Genomic DNA, 14820 nt, shown 5'->3' on the forward strand with positions numbered 1-14820 from the left:
TAAACACGTATTTAACACTGGAGTCCAACCCCCCATATTATAGTTGCAGTTGCATGTAGGCAGTCAAAGTCTCAAAATGGGGTCAAACTTAGCTAGCTGACAGATTGTTTCATGGTTTGGTCCAGATTCAACAATGGTATGAATTGTAAATACATCTTTATTGTGGTGGAGCTGACTTGCACGACTTAGACAAAGTGTTCATAGCTCATTCATCGCATAATTTCATCACAGAACTCATTATACTCAAGTAGGTTTGGTGGGTTTAATGATACTCTGCAGCCAATCCCCTGAATGATGGAAAAAGAGATGTGATTCTTGGGTTCTGACATTTTTATTGTATTTTATAAAATCAATGGCAAATAGTTGTCTGAACAAGAAAAGAAACTATGAGGCATCTGATGCTTTGTTGTGTAAGTAGCCCATTCCATCACAATATAGTACAGTCAGAAAGTATTCAGACCCCTTGACTTTTTTACATTTAATTATGTGCAGTCTTACGCTAAAATCATTTAAAATCATGTTTCCCCTCGTCAAAGGATCACAAATCCCCAGTGTGCCACTGTGCTCTTGGGAACCTTTAATACAGCAACATTTTCGGTACCACTTAAACCTAGTATCTAAAGCATTATAAACACATTTACAAACAATAAGGCAGCATTTGACATAAGGCAAACATGCCATCAGTGCTATTATCAAGAGGTAAAATATAGGGCTGTCAATAGATAAAAAAAAATTAACTAATTAATCTCACATTTTTAAATTCATTAATCTAGATTAATCGCGATTAAAAGTTAGTTTTATTCTTCTAAAGACTAATTGTTATAAATTAACGAGTAATCACTTCATACAGCGTGTATGCTACATACAACTTCAGTTTTGTAAACAGAGACTTTCCGCCTAACAATCCCTCAGCTCTCTCCATCTTCAACTACCGCAGTGGTTCTCAAACTTTTTCTGTCATTCCCCACTTTGAACAAGGGGGGCTTTTTCCCTCATCGCTCCCATAAAATGGTAGGCCAAGCTAAAAAATGGTCAATTATTGAAATAACCTCAAGTAATAACAAATAGAATCTTATTTAGGTCCGCAAATGTATATTGCTTGGAGTGATTTAATGTTTCATGTTGTAGTGTATTGTTGCTATGGACACGCACACATGGACGGATTATGAAACCATTGGTCAGGACGTGTAACAAAATACACCGCTTCCAACCACAAATAAGAGATACATTTAAGCCACTAATATTAATATTAACAAATACAAAGTCTAAAAACAATTGACAGCAAGCAAAGTTAATAACAGCGACTTCACGCAGAGGCTCTGGTTTAGGGCCCCCTTGAGCTCAGGGGCCCTTGGGCCTGGGTCCGTTCAGCCCGTTCGGTAATCCATCCTTGCACGCACACAGTATTGTATTTCTTTCTGTTGACGAACTTTTACTTTGACAACTGTGACAGTTAGTAACGCACATGTCTAGTAAGCCTCTATTAAATTATGCTTTCCCTCGTACGCTCAAAAACAATGACTAAGTTATTTAGCTGTCTCACACTGTGATAAATATGTTTAAGTGACCTATGTTTAAATTCTATGAACTGTGTTAGTTCATTGTAACGTAAAATGTAATTATTATTCATTTAGATACGTTACGTTCTAATATGTGACCGTTAGCACACCATTCATTCATAACTCAGTTGGTGGCAGACGTTAGCACTTATTAGCCAGCTGTGTTGTAATCTGTTGTTGCTCTGATTCTTAGTGTAATGAATCTAATAGTAACTTGCTGTGTTTCGTTAAGATACCTTCTAAGTATTTTCCGTTTCTTGTGTATTATTGTTTCACTCATAAGTTTTCACCTGACATCAATAAAGGAGCAAGGCGAGTTAACCGTAGCATACACAGCCCTAACTAAACTAAAGTTAAAAAAAAAAATATATTATTATTTTTTTTTTTAAGTTGCGTTAACTGCGTTAAAATATTTTATCGCGTTAATCGCGGTCGCATTAATCGCATAGATTAACGCGTTAACGCTGACAGCCCTAGTAAAATAGGCTTCATTATGCATTCTGATACTTAACGCTTTCTCTTCTGTACTGTTCTGTTTTAATGTTCATGGTGATGGATATGGACACAAAAATACAAAACTCAAAACTCAAAAGCATTACCCATTTCTTCTGCATTCTCAGAACTTTTCCAAAGTAGTCGCTATCTGCTTATAAGAGATAGACCAACACATAGTCTGACACATAAGACATGCACGTCACAAACATATGAACATGCAGTATATTAATTCCCTACCCCATACCCGTGTACATGAGTACAAGTGATTCTGGATCTTAACATTAGTGCTAGAGAGTTAGTTTGTTGAGTGAGGTACTGGCAGAACGGACAAAACTTTTCCATCTTAAAATTGCTGTATCAGCGACCACACAGTAGCAGTGTGAAGAGAGGATTAAGGGGATTATCAGTGTTCAAATTACCCTGCACTTCACAGGGGGGGCCTACTGTATAACTTCACAACAATTACACAGGCAACGACTATGCACAGCAATGCAGCCTAGGCATACACTGCCAAGAACACTGCCACACACAGGTAGCACGAATACACAGCAATAGGCCACAAACGTCACGGTCCGCCACATCTATCGACCAAAAATGGCACTCACCATAACCACAAACAGTAAGAAAACCCACCAAAATGCATAGAAAGATTACTATCACTATTAGTGCTGAACCTAAAGGAAACCATGTGTTGACATGACTGCTTGAAAAGCCTGCAGAAGAAAGGATCTGGCTGAAATGTCCGGGCGGCATTAAAATCAAATAAAGAAAATAAAGTCCAGGTGTGCACACTGTTACTAGCGAATTCGGTGCCAAACATGGTCATAATTCAATTTTCTTTTGTTTGTTTTTTACTTCCTCTCTCTGTTATTGATAATTAAGTGTCTAAAGCTTGGTGTTGCGGCAGACGATTCATGTCAACCACCAGAGAGTAGATGGTGAGCAGAAACAGCGCCCCCTGCAGTGTGGCTGAAAATTACATCCAAAGAGATGGCACTTCATCACATCAGTTTTAGAAATTAATGAATACGAGATCAGAATGACAGGACACAGAAGTACCACAAGGGAGCTGTATAAAAATATACTTTATTTTGTATAAAAAACATGGACTATAATTTAAGGGTTAAAAGCATCTTAAAATCCAAGCCATCTCCACCAGATAGTCCAGTCACCAGCCCTCGGTTGACAGTAGACCAATTGCGGTAAATCCAGGCCGTGATCTGTTCGGTGAAGCTAGGTCGATGCAACGTCGCGGCTGCTGCACCCTCACTTCGTTGGGATTCCCCGGGGATCCCCAGTGACGTCAGTCGCGGCCTTCCCGACCTGGTGGACACGTTCACCACAGAAGTCGTAATCAACCTACAATCGGTCCAATAAACCAAACACCACAGGGCACAGTATCTAGATGGTAATCCTACTTCCCTTTATGTTGGGTATGGTGAACGTTGAGTCATTCACGTCGGTGGCTTCGCTTGGTTTCCATGGGTCGTCAGTGGAGTTTCTTCCATTCCGGAACCAGCAGTCCTCGGGTAGACAGGCAAGGGATCAACACTCCGCAAACCATGTACACAGTATAAAGTGAAACATACAAAGATAAAAGGCTTACGTCCCTCAGCTCAGGGAGTATGGGCATTGATCAGCCATCAACCGGAGTTCTCCGGTATGATGGCGTGCGCTCCGCTGCTTCTCTCCGTGGCAGTCCGTTCCTTCCGTTCCTTCCGTTTCTTCCGTTTCTTCCGTTTCTTCCGTTCGTTTTCGTTCGTTCGGTTGGCCCATCTCCTGGTCCCCGCCGGGCACCCAGTATGTTTGTAGCTCCCTCCTTTTATAGTACTCCACTTTACCCCTCGATCCCGTTGATAGGTTGGTACGTAATTGTCCAGGGAATGAGTCCAGGTGAAAGTGATTTAGTAATTTGCTAGTCCCAATGGGAAGTCGGTGTAGGGATAGTGTTCTATGCGATTCACACAGTGCACGTAAATGGAGGATCACACAGTGAAATAGTGAACACACGAGCATCATACATTTTAAGCGCACAGCAATCAAAAGGCACGTCACACAATATACACAGCAAGCTGGTAACACACTTAACCCTCCTATTATGTTCAAATTTTACCCACATCTATTATGCTTGGGGTCAATTTGACCCCAGCAATTTAAACCTCCAAAAAATTATTATAATTCTTTTTTTTTACCCAAGTTTTTGTGTCAGGTACTTTAGGTTTGTTTGTTGACTACCTAAATAGCCCTAAAAAATAAAACAATACCCCCACCCACCCTCTTTATACATCCAGAATACATGTTACGCGACTATGGAGAAATATGCAGATCCCCATAAAATCTCACTGATTGACCTAAAATTGGAAAGAGATATCCTTCTGGTGTTTTTATGGCTTCATATTATTTCTAAGTACATATTGTTGCTATCTATAACATTTGGAGTAAAAAACTATTTCTTTTATCAAGAAAAGTAACAATGTGATGAAAAAAGTTGATATTTCTTGTATATTTTATACAATTAAAACAGCCTGGGGTCAAATTGACCCCAAACAACACCTATGCGTAAAGTATGTGTACAGGACATTGAAAACATATCATCATGTTAATTTTGTCTTTACCCAGTTGTCCCCATTAAATTAGGAAAAGTCGTTAAATATGAAGCAAAAAAAATGATGTCAAACATTTATTTAGAGACGTTAAACATTGAATGGGGTCAAATTGACCCCAAACATAATAGGAGGGTTAACTATCCACTTAGTCCCAATAGGCTGACATAGATGCCATCTGGTCAGCCTTAGTCGGGTGATAGCGCACAAAGTCTATAACTCTCTTCACAGTAAATGTGCTTAATGTATGAAATGGTCTGTGAGAAAGTTCCGGCAGACAGTTCTGCGTCTGCACTTTTTGACAACTTATGTGAGCCTTTCTTGAGGTCCTGCAGGACGTACTTCTGTCTGTGGAGACCAATCTCAGGAGCGGATACTGAATGTGTGATGGACAGGAACATCTTCCTGAAGTAGGCTGTCCTCACCGTAAACAAAATGAAGATCTGTAGGCACAGCGTATGGACAGACAGACCGACAGATAGAAAGATAAAGATTGTGATAGAGCAAGACAGTTACCCACATATTGCCTTTAAAAACTGTCTGAAAAGACATCATAGTTTTAATCAAGTGTCTGTTTGGGGTATGAAGAAATTGGTTAGAGTTTATTTGTGTATACATCTATCTTAACTGACCTGGGTGGTGTTACACACACAGAATAATATGCTGAAGATGTTGCTCAGTGTGGGGTCACTGGTAGAGATTACCAGGTAGCCCAGAACCCAAGTAAGGCCAAGGAGAGCCCCCAGAGAGAAGCTGCTCATGAACAACTTCTTCAGTGAGGTGCTGCTTGTGCTGCAAAGAACAAATAAGAGAACCTACTGTAGTGAAGTGCTGCACTGCCAGGTTATGCTTCACTCTAACTGGAATTAGGCCACACAAGGCATATGGTAACGTACATCTCATTGTGTCAGGATCCATGTGACGTATGTGTGTGTGTGTGTGTGGGTGTGTGTGTGTGTGTCTGTGTTTGCATGTGCATTTAAGTGTCAGCCAGACATGCAATTGTTTGTACTTCTGGCTGGTGCTGCCACATTGACCCTATAGAAACGTGCAAACGTGCAAGGTGCACTCCATGAAGCAGCTGCACAGATCTCTGCTACAGAAACCCCTCTCAGAGCAGCCCATGAGGTGGCCATACTTCTAGTAGAGTGGGCCACCAAGTTACCAGGAACAGGCAGACTCTGACTGTCATAGGCTTGTGCAATAGCGTCAACCACCCAGTGTGACAGGCGCTGCTTGGACACGGGATTGCCCCGCTTAACACCACCATAACACTCTGCCGAACTGAGACCACAGTTGAGCTACCACAGCCGGGTGCAGTCTCCACTCGCCCGCGAGTGGGCCAGTCCTGGACAGGAGGTCTGCCGCTCGGTTCGGCACTCCCGGACACTGTACACTGTACACTGCTCTCAGGGAGGCCAGATGGGTGAGGGCCCACACCAGGAGTTTCCAGGCTACCTGGAGGGCTGGAGACTTGGTGCCCCCTTGGTGATTCATGTGGTACACAGCAGAGGAGTTGTCTGATCTCACTAGGACATGTCTGCCCCCGATAAGGGGGAGAAGTTCCACTAGGGCCAGATGAACTGCCCTCAGCTCCAGCACATTTATATGCTCGCCCCTCCAGCGGGAATTCCATGTACCCCGAACTGTCCTGCCTTCCCAAACTGCACCCCATCCAGTTAGGGAGGCGTCTGTGGTCACAACCACCCTGGGATGGGATATTCCCCAGTGGGGCCCCCTGAGATAAGAGGGCCTGGTCTCTCCAGGGGCGTAGTGCGTGCCTGAATGGCCGTGTGACCTTGAGTTTCACACGCCGGTCTTGCCGAGGATGGAGGTTGAACGCATTCAACCACCTCTGCACCCGCCGAGCCCTGAGAAGGCCTAGTGGGACCACTGCAGCTGCTGCTGATATTGTGCCTAGCAACCTCTGATATTGCACCAACTCCAGTCGTCTGCCAAGACGGAACTGGCTCACCAGCGCTAGGAGCTTGGACACCCTGTGTGGGGTAAGCGAGCCACGCATTGTGACTGAATTTAATTGTAGCCCCACAAACATTGTATTCTGTGTGGGGATGAGGTTGCTCTTCTCCAGATTCACCCTGAGCCCTAAGCTCTGTACGTGATGAATTACTCTCTCTGTGTCTTTCATGACTTGGACACGATCTGGGGCACAGATTAGCCAATCGTCCAAGTAAGGCAGGATCTTCAAGCCTGCTGCTTGAAGGGGGGACAGGGCCGCTGCCACCACCCTTGTAAAAACTCTTGGCGAGAGAGACAGGCCAAAGGGCAGCACCCTGAACTGGAAAGCCTGTCCTTGGAATGCAAACCTCAGAAAAGGTCTGTGGACTGGGCACATGGGGATGTGAAAGTATGCGTCCTTCAAGTCCAGGGACGTGAACCACTCTCCTCTCTCGACGGACATTAAAATCTGCTGTGTGTTCAGCATTTTGAACGGTAGCACTTTTACAAATGCGTTAGACACCTTAGGTCCAGGATAGGACGCAGACCTCAGTCTTTTTTTGGAATGATAAACTATTTTGAGTAAAACCCAGCAAGCTGTTCGTCGGAGCCTACCCTCTCGACAGCCTCCTTTTCCAGAAGGGTCAAAATCTCTCTGTTTAAAACTTCCGCCTGAACTGGGTCTTTGACCATAGTTATCTGAACTCCAGAAAAAGGAGGGGGGCGCCGCCGAAATTGAATTCTGTAGCCGTTCGCCACTGTAGCCAGCACCCATTGGTCTGACACACACTCTACCCAGCTGCTCAGGCGTAGCTGGGAGACGGCCTCGGCAGGCGGCTTCAAACCGCTAGGTGGCTCTACCCCGAGAGCCTGCTCTGGGGGGGTACATTTGGGGGGATGCCCTGGGGAAAAAACGCCGCTGATGTGCTGGCTGACGCTGTGGGGGTCTTCTGCCCCTAGAGACGGCATGCTCCACGCTCTGGCCCCTGCCCGCCCCGCTAGCACCGGATCGAAACGGCACAGGGCCAGGAGCTCTGTGGTGGTACGACGAAGGGGCAGCCCTGCCAAAAGTCAGACGAACAGACTCTCTTGTACGTCGCGACTGCTCAGCGGAGTCAAACACACCCTGAGAGTCAGGATGAAACATCTTACCTGGCACTACCGCCATTTTAATGAGGTCCTTCCTAACACCCTCCGGAAGGGAGGTCTGTGCCAGCCAGACTTGCCTACGTGCCAACACCGCCGAGGACATTGCAGCGCCAACATCCCTGGTAAGCTGGGAGTGGGTGATAAGAGCTGAGTCCACCAACGACATTGTATCCTGATCTTCTGGACCAAGCGTCTTTCTAATCGCTGCCAACAAGATGGCCAGCACATTACCAGAGCGTGCTGCACGTGCGGCTGCATTGTAAGAACGGCACACAAGGGTGTCCGTCTTATGGCACTCCCTGACTGGGCACTTGGGGTTGGTAGTAACCCGAGCTGGGCCAAGCGATGTCAGGGCCGCAATCTCTCTCTCAACTGGTGGCATGTCAGCCAGCACAGATTCAGTTTCAAGCTGGTCTTTTGTCAACCTACGACACCCAGGGTTAAACTGTGGTGGAGCCGTAGGGTTATTCCACGACCTTTTAATCATTAACAAATAATCTGGCGCTGCCGGGATAGATACCACAGGCTGGGACTTGGAAATGCCAGCCCAGACCCCCTGTGCTGGAGCTTGGGCTTCAACCGGTGCACTCAGACCCACAACCTTTGCCGCAGAGAGGACCCTTGACAGGACATCAGTGGCAGAAACCTCACCATCTTCTGTGCTCTCCTGAGTAGAGCCAGCACGAGCCAGTGACGACGTGTGCCCCTCCTGCTCAGTCAATCTGCTAGCGTCAAGCAGGGACTCCTCTGCATACAAAGACAAAACATCCTCTTGCCCAGCACTCTCACCCTGATACGCGGGCAAACCCCCGTGAGAGGACTCACACAGTACGTTGAGGCCACTACCTGTGGTAACGTGCTGCGCCTCCATCTTGCCAAGCCTCTCTGAGAGGCCCTGTATGGCAGCCAAAATCTCAAGATGAGCCTTGTCTTGGGCTATGGGGTTGACTACGCGTTGTCTCTTAAACGAAGTCTTTGCCGCGCTGCATGCTAGGTCATCCCCAGCAGAACGTGTGCTTGTGCGCCTTTTTTGCGCTCTCGTACACTGCCTGCCCTTTCTCACCGAGGGTATTGGAGAAGGGGCTTCCTACTGCTATAATCCCTTGCCTCTCCGCGCACGCTCCTCCAAAGGGAGATCCAGAGCGGCCACGCATGGGTTCTCCACATCTTCCGTCACATGTGCCTCCCCCAAGCAGGTGGGCCATTCTCTATGGCCGTCACGGGGGTCCATAGATGCCGAGCAGGACCAGCAGGCATGGGAAGCCATCTCAAGGCTATGAAGCTATGCGCTTAATTACTGAGTGCGAACACCCTGCTCACGCAGCAAAAGCCCACTATACACCCACTGTGCGCGGACGCACTGTTTGAGCCAGTAAAAAGAAGGACTTTATTGTGCACGAAAACACTGCCTGGACAAGACACACACCGCCCAGGTGGGTGGATGACAAGAATCACTGTGCACTGACGCACTGTTTTGAAAGGCACTGCTTAGCTGAGGAAGCAGACTTTACATTTACTGCCCTTGAAGACACTATAAAGCTGCAAAAAAAAACTACAAAGCTGGCAAACAGAGGAATTACTGTTTGAACAATAACACTTCTCTGAATGCCTATACTTACCGTGCAACAATTAGGCCAGTGACCAGAATTATAGTTATAGTTATTAATATTTACTATGCGCGAACGCACTACTTTAAACAGAAAACAAACTACCATGTGATGGAAGAATGGCTATCTACCAGCAAACAAATAGAGTATTACCGTGCGCGGACACACTGCTTAATTAGGGAAAAAAAACTACCGTCTCCTAGAGACTACACACAAATAAATCAGCAGGCCAGCAAAGACTCTGCTGTGCGCGGACGCACTGCTTAAAAGGGAAACTAAAGTATCTTACACAGCTACAGGCTGGCAACAGCAAGACTTACCGTGCGCGGACGCACTGCTCAATTAAAGAAGAAAAACAAGAAAAACAAGCTCTTCCACGTGTTAACACAACTATAAGCTGAGTAAACAGAAAGTCTAACTGTGCGCGAACGCACTGCTTAACGAGAAAGAAACAAAGTAACGACTGACCCTGCACGAGGGAAGTCAGCAAACAATCCCCAACGCTGCAATCAGCGAATATCTGGGGCACAATTACAAATTTTCGAAATTTCGTAATGCTCACCCGATTCGCCTTCGTCCCCGGCGGTTGCACCTAGCCAAACGGGAGGCAGCGGAGCAGCAGATTGCGGTGATGGCGGCAGCAGGGGTAATCGAGCCCAGCAACAGTCCATGGACGGCGCCGGCGGTCCTGGTAAGGAATAAAGATCAGTCATGGCGGTTCTGTGTGGATTACCGACGACTGAACGATCTCACACGAAAGGACTCGTACCCCTTACTACGGATCGACGACGCCCTCGATGACATTGCTGGGTCGAGATTGTTCAGCTCACTGGACCTGCGGAGCGGGTATTGGCAAGTATGTTCGGCCACGAGCTCCAGACGCCTGTGGATCTGGCGTTCGGACCACCCCCAGAGCCAGCGGTCGAGGGCGCACCAGGACTGAGTTACTACTACCGGCTGCGCGATCAACTTCGGAAAGCGCATGAACTCAACCGGGAGGCGCTGCACACGGCGGGTACACGACAGAAGCGCGCCTATGACAACCGCTCTACTGGACAAAACTTTGCCACTGGCGACCAGGTGTGGGTTTACTCCCCGCAGCGGAAAAGAAGTATGTGTCCAAAGTTGTCTAGCAAGTGGATAGGGCCATGTGTTGTGTTAGATAAACTGTCGGATGTGGTGTACCGGGTGCAGCTAACAGGAAGTAGAAGGACTGTAGTCCTCCACTGTGACTGCCTAGCACTCTACCGGCCTTTAGCTCGCCTCAGTGGGGAAATAGAGACTGTGGGGGAATCATCCACTGGGACCGTAACACCTCCGCCTGCAATGAGGACACCATCGAACCACTCAGGGCGTACCCGCAGGGCCCCTGCTCGTCTTCAGGACTTTGTAATGCAGGCTTGGGTTTATGAGGACATGTAACCCGCCTGGAGAGGGCTATGTAGCGTAGCTCAGATTCCGCTACGCGGACTGGTGTTATTGTTATGCCGCGGTGTATTGTGGAAGTACTACACCGCAGCTGTTAGCTTAGCCACAGTGCTATCTGTTGTGTATGTCCCATTGTTGTGTGTGTGGTTGATGTAGAATCATTCCTGTTCTGTATTAATGTGTTTTGTACATAGAACTGAAGTGTCAACCGTGTTCATGTGGTATAGATGTTGTGATTATAATCTTGTGTATTTACTGTTAATCTTTGTACGAGTATGACTTGAGTGTTCGAGAACAGTAAAAAGTTCGGAAACCATTCATCGTCTCGAACCCATTCTTATCTTCGCCACAATACCAAACTTACCGGTCTCAGATGAGGCGAGAAAGGCAAAGAGAAAGGGGCGTGTCCGCGGACGTGTTTTATACTGCGGGGGGGTATTCGTCGTAGCTCACTAAGCGGTTTAGCGAGCTAATTTTCAGGCTAAGATAAAAAACGCCCCTCTTTTTGGTTCGTGGAAGCAACTTTTGATAAATCACCATAGTAATATATCGATTAGCACTAACCTGCTCCAGCGCAGGCTAACTTAAGTGTAGCTGGATAAGCTTGCCACACTCCCAGAAAAAGGATGGATCCCATTGACGAAGGACTGATATTAGATACCGGTAGTTAGATTAGCGTAGGGAGAGAGTTCTTTGCGATCGCCAAGATCCATTATTCCATAATTAGTTCTTGTATGAGCGCTAACGATCCAGCTGACAAGGAATAATTAATTTACAAGACCTTCTCGAGTCATTTATTGCAAACACCACAGTCGAACATTGACTGTCTTGCGCTTTTTTGCGAGTGGTACATTTTTGTAGTGTTGGTGATGCGGAAAACAAAGCACTCATAGTTATATGAGTGTTATTAGTACACCATAGCATATCATTATTGTAGAAAATGATTAAGGTGGACTCATGATAAGAATAGAGGGAAATACAGACAATTTATTTTCACTGCTCCAATTTATTGCATTTGTTATTAATACATTTAGTCATTTAACAGACGCTTTTATTCAAAGCGACTTACAAGGAAATGTAAAACTACATCAAGGAAGGAGGAGAGGAGATTCGAATTAGCAACCTTGCAGTTCCGAACCGGTAGAAGAAACCTCTGTACCAGTTGACACTTGCCGTCAGGTATTCATACATAGAAATAACCCTATAAACATCCCAACACACCTTGCTCTCACAGCGGTGGCGGTGTTGAATTTTGCCATGATTATGGTCTTGTATTCTTCATAAGCGTTCATGTTCAACTCCTGCTCGCCAGCGGAGAAAAAAAGAGCCCTTTTCTTTGAGTTTAGAACCATTATACCGTTAGAAAATCATTGTTTTGGTGATCGACCTTTCCTGCCTTTTGAAGTAGGACGTGCACGCGCAAATGCCATGATAAATTTAGCCTGGTTGAAATGAACCACATGATTTGGATGCGGATCAGCCGTTAACGAACCGATGTTCTCAATCAGCTCGCTAATCTTAACGGGCTAAAAGGCCAATTGATTAGCTTCAACCCTACCATGAACGGGTTGTTCAGATGTGGTTCTGTCCTTTCAGGATATCTGAATAATTAGGCAGTGTAGGTTAGTTTGTGTGTGTGCACGCATTTAGGGAGTGCTTGACTGTGTTGACAAAACAGGAGTAATACTCCTTGGTAAAATCATCCCATGGTCCACTGGCGCCTTCCAGTGTCATACAGAAGTAACTCCCTGTCTGACCACAGTGAGAGTAGCCCTTTTACACGTGCCTTTCCAGTGAACTTTGCTGGGTTGACTTTTCCAGCGTGGCGGATGGTGTCTGAGGTCAACGCGGAGCACTGCGGACAGTGAGGTCACTGTCTAGAGAGGAAGAGGAGGCGTGAAAGAAAAGATCAGAAGTACAGCTGAAGGACCAGACTGCAAACCCCAAAGAGGAACACACATCGTCCCCTTGGGCCAGAGACCTCAGACAGGGAAAAAAGCAAGTTAATATTTCACCACTATTTTCCCCCTTGGAAGTATTCTCTGCCAGGCATGTAACAAGAGGACAATTTGCTAAACTGCTTGATGCCTTGTGGCAGGTCAATAAATAGAGGGCACAAGATTGTTAGTTTATCTGAGGACATACATGAGAGAGGAAGAATAAAGGCCTTTTTGGAATATTATTTAAAGAACTGAATTTATGAGTGTCTATGAATGTATGTATGTGTGTGTGTGTGTGTGTGTGTGTGTGTGTGTGTGTGTCTGAGTGTGAGTGTGTGAGTGTGTGTGTGCATGTGTGTGTGTGTGTGGGCCTCTTTGAAAAGGGCATGCTCTCAGAATAATGATATACCTTTTTTGTATTGTATTGTCCCTCAGGTGTCCACAACCAGACGTGAAGTATTGGATGACATTCATGGAGGCAATATGAGGTGACTGACTGCTGTTAAAAAGTTGTGTTTGCAATAAAATTTTATGATCATGATCATAGATCATCACCCTCAAAGAGGGTCCATCCACACGTCTGCTATGAGCCAGTTATCTTGCACCTGTGATAAGGATAAAGAGAGTGAAAGAGAAAGCGACTCTGTAAAGTTTCACTCTGACACACTGATCAGAGTACAAAGGCAGCGGATATGTTTATTTGCCTATTATATATATTTATTGTGGCTGTCATTGTAAAGTGTGTGCAAGTTAGTTTGCGAGTCAGCAAATGAGTGCAAGAAAGGCATTTGTGCTACCCAGAATGGCACTAGTGCATGATTTAAAAAACAATAAAACAGAAGAGTGTTTTTAGTAAGAGATATTTAGGATTATTTTTTCACTCTATGAAGTGAACAGGCAGGTGTCAGAACAGCAGCAATTTCTTAACTGGCAGCGTGTTGATTACTTAAACTTTATTGCACTTAATTGTACAACTCTCAGAGGTGGGTCCATTCATACTTGTCTGCTATCTGTTGTCCCTGTTTAAACCTGACTGAATCTGCTGGCAAATCACTGGCTTTGGCCTTGCACTTGCTATGATCTCTCTGATAAGCACATTTGATGAGCTTGACAAGAAGGTTTTGACAGTTGACAGTTGGTGTAGCAAAGGACTTTGTGCTACCTTGAGTAGAGTGACAATTAATAACACAATCAGAAGTTATTTTCATATGCATAGATCATGGCTACAAGTAAAAATCGTCAAAGCCAAATGTCTTGTAAAAATGACCACAAACATAAAATGTATGTATACAGTATGTATGTAAATGTGGCAAACAGAACAGCAGTAGCTATTTCTTACGTGGTGAAAAGGATTACAATTCTCATCAATGTCAGATTTTAACATCTGGGACAATTTTGACACTCTGAAGTAAACTGGTAAGGGAACAGATTGAGACTCATGCTCTTATTAACAAAGTAACAACCTAACTTCTGAACCAGCAGTGAGTTGCTTATATTATTCTAAGTCATTGATCATCACCCTCAAAGTGGGTCCATCCCCACCTGTCTGCTATGTGATCTCTCTATCCTAACTAGACGGAAGCTGACATCACTGGTGAATGACTATCTGGGGCTTCTGATAGAAATAAAAAGAGAGAAAGAAAGCACAACTCAACACATAGTGTGGTATTCATATCTCGGCATTTATCTGCAGTACTTTAGTAAAGCAAAAGGCTCTGTAGGTCACAGACTGTTATACTTAGTAGGCAAGAGCAAAGGGGATATGATACTGCAGAATATACAGATGTAACATTATTCAGGAAAGCACAAATGGAAATGCAATGGAAACAATTTGTTTGACCAAAATGTGCTCTTTATTTTACATGGGGGAAACAGCTCCATGATTGACATGTCTGTGTGTCGGCCGTTATGTTTCATAAAATAGATAAAAAAAAAATTAAAAAAATTCAAGCTAAAAATGCTGATTCAATTATCAACATAGTTGATAGTAATTTAAATTTCCCCCCGCACACACACTGAGAGGGAAACAGGGATGGAGGGAAACACAGAGAAATAGAGAGATTCACATTGTGGTTTCAAA

The sequence above is a fragment of the Clupea harengus genome, chromosome 21 (genome assembly GCF_900700415.2).
Source record: "Clupea harengus chromosome 21, Ch_v2.0.2, whole genome shotgun sequence".
Taxonomy (NCBI): Eukaryota; Metazoa; Chordata; class Actinopteri; order Clupeiformes; family Clupeidae; genus Clupea; species Clupea harengus.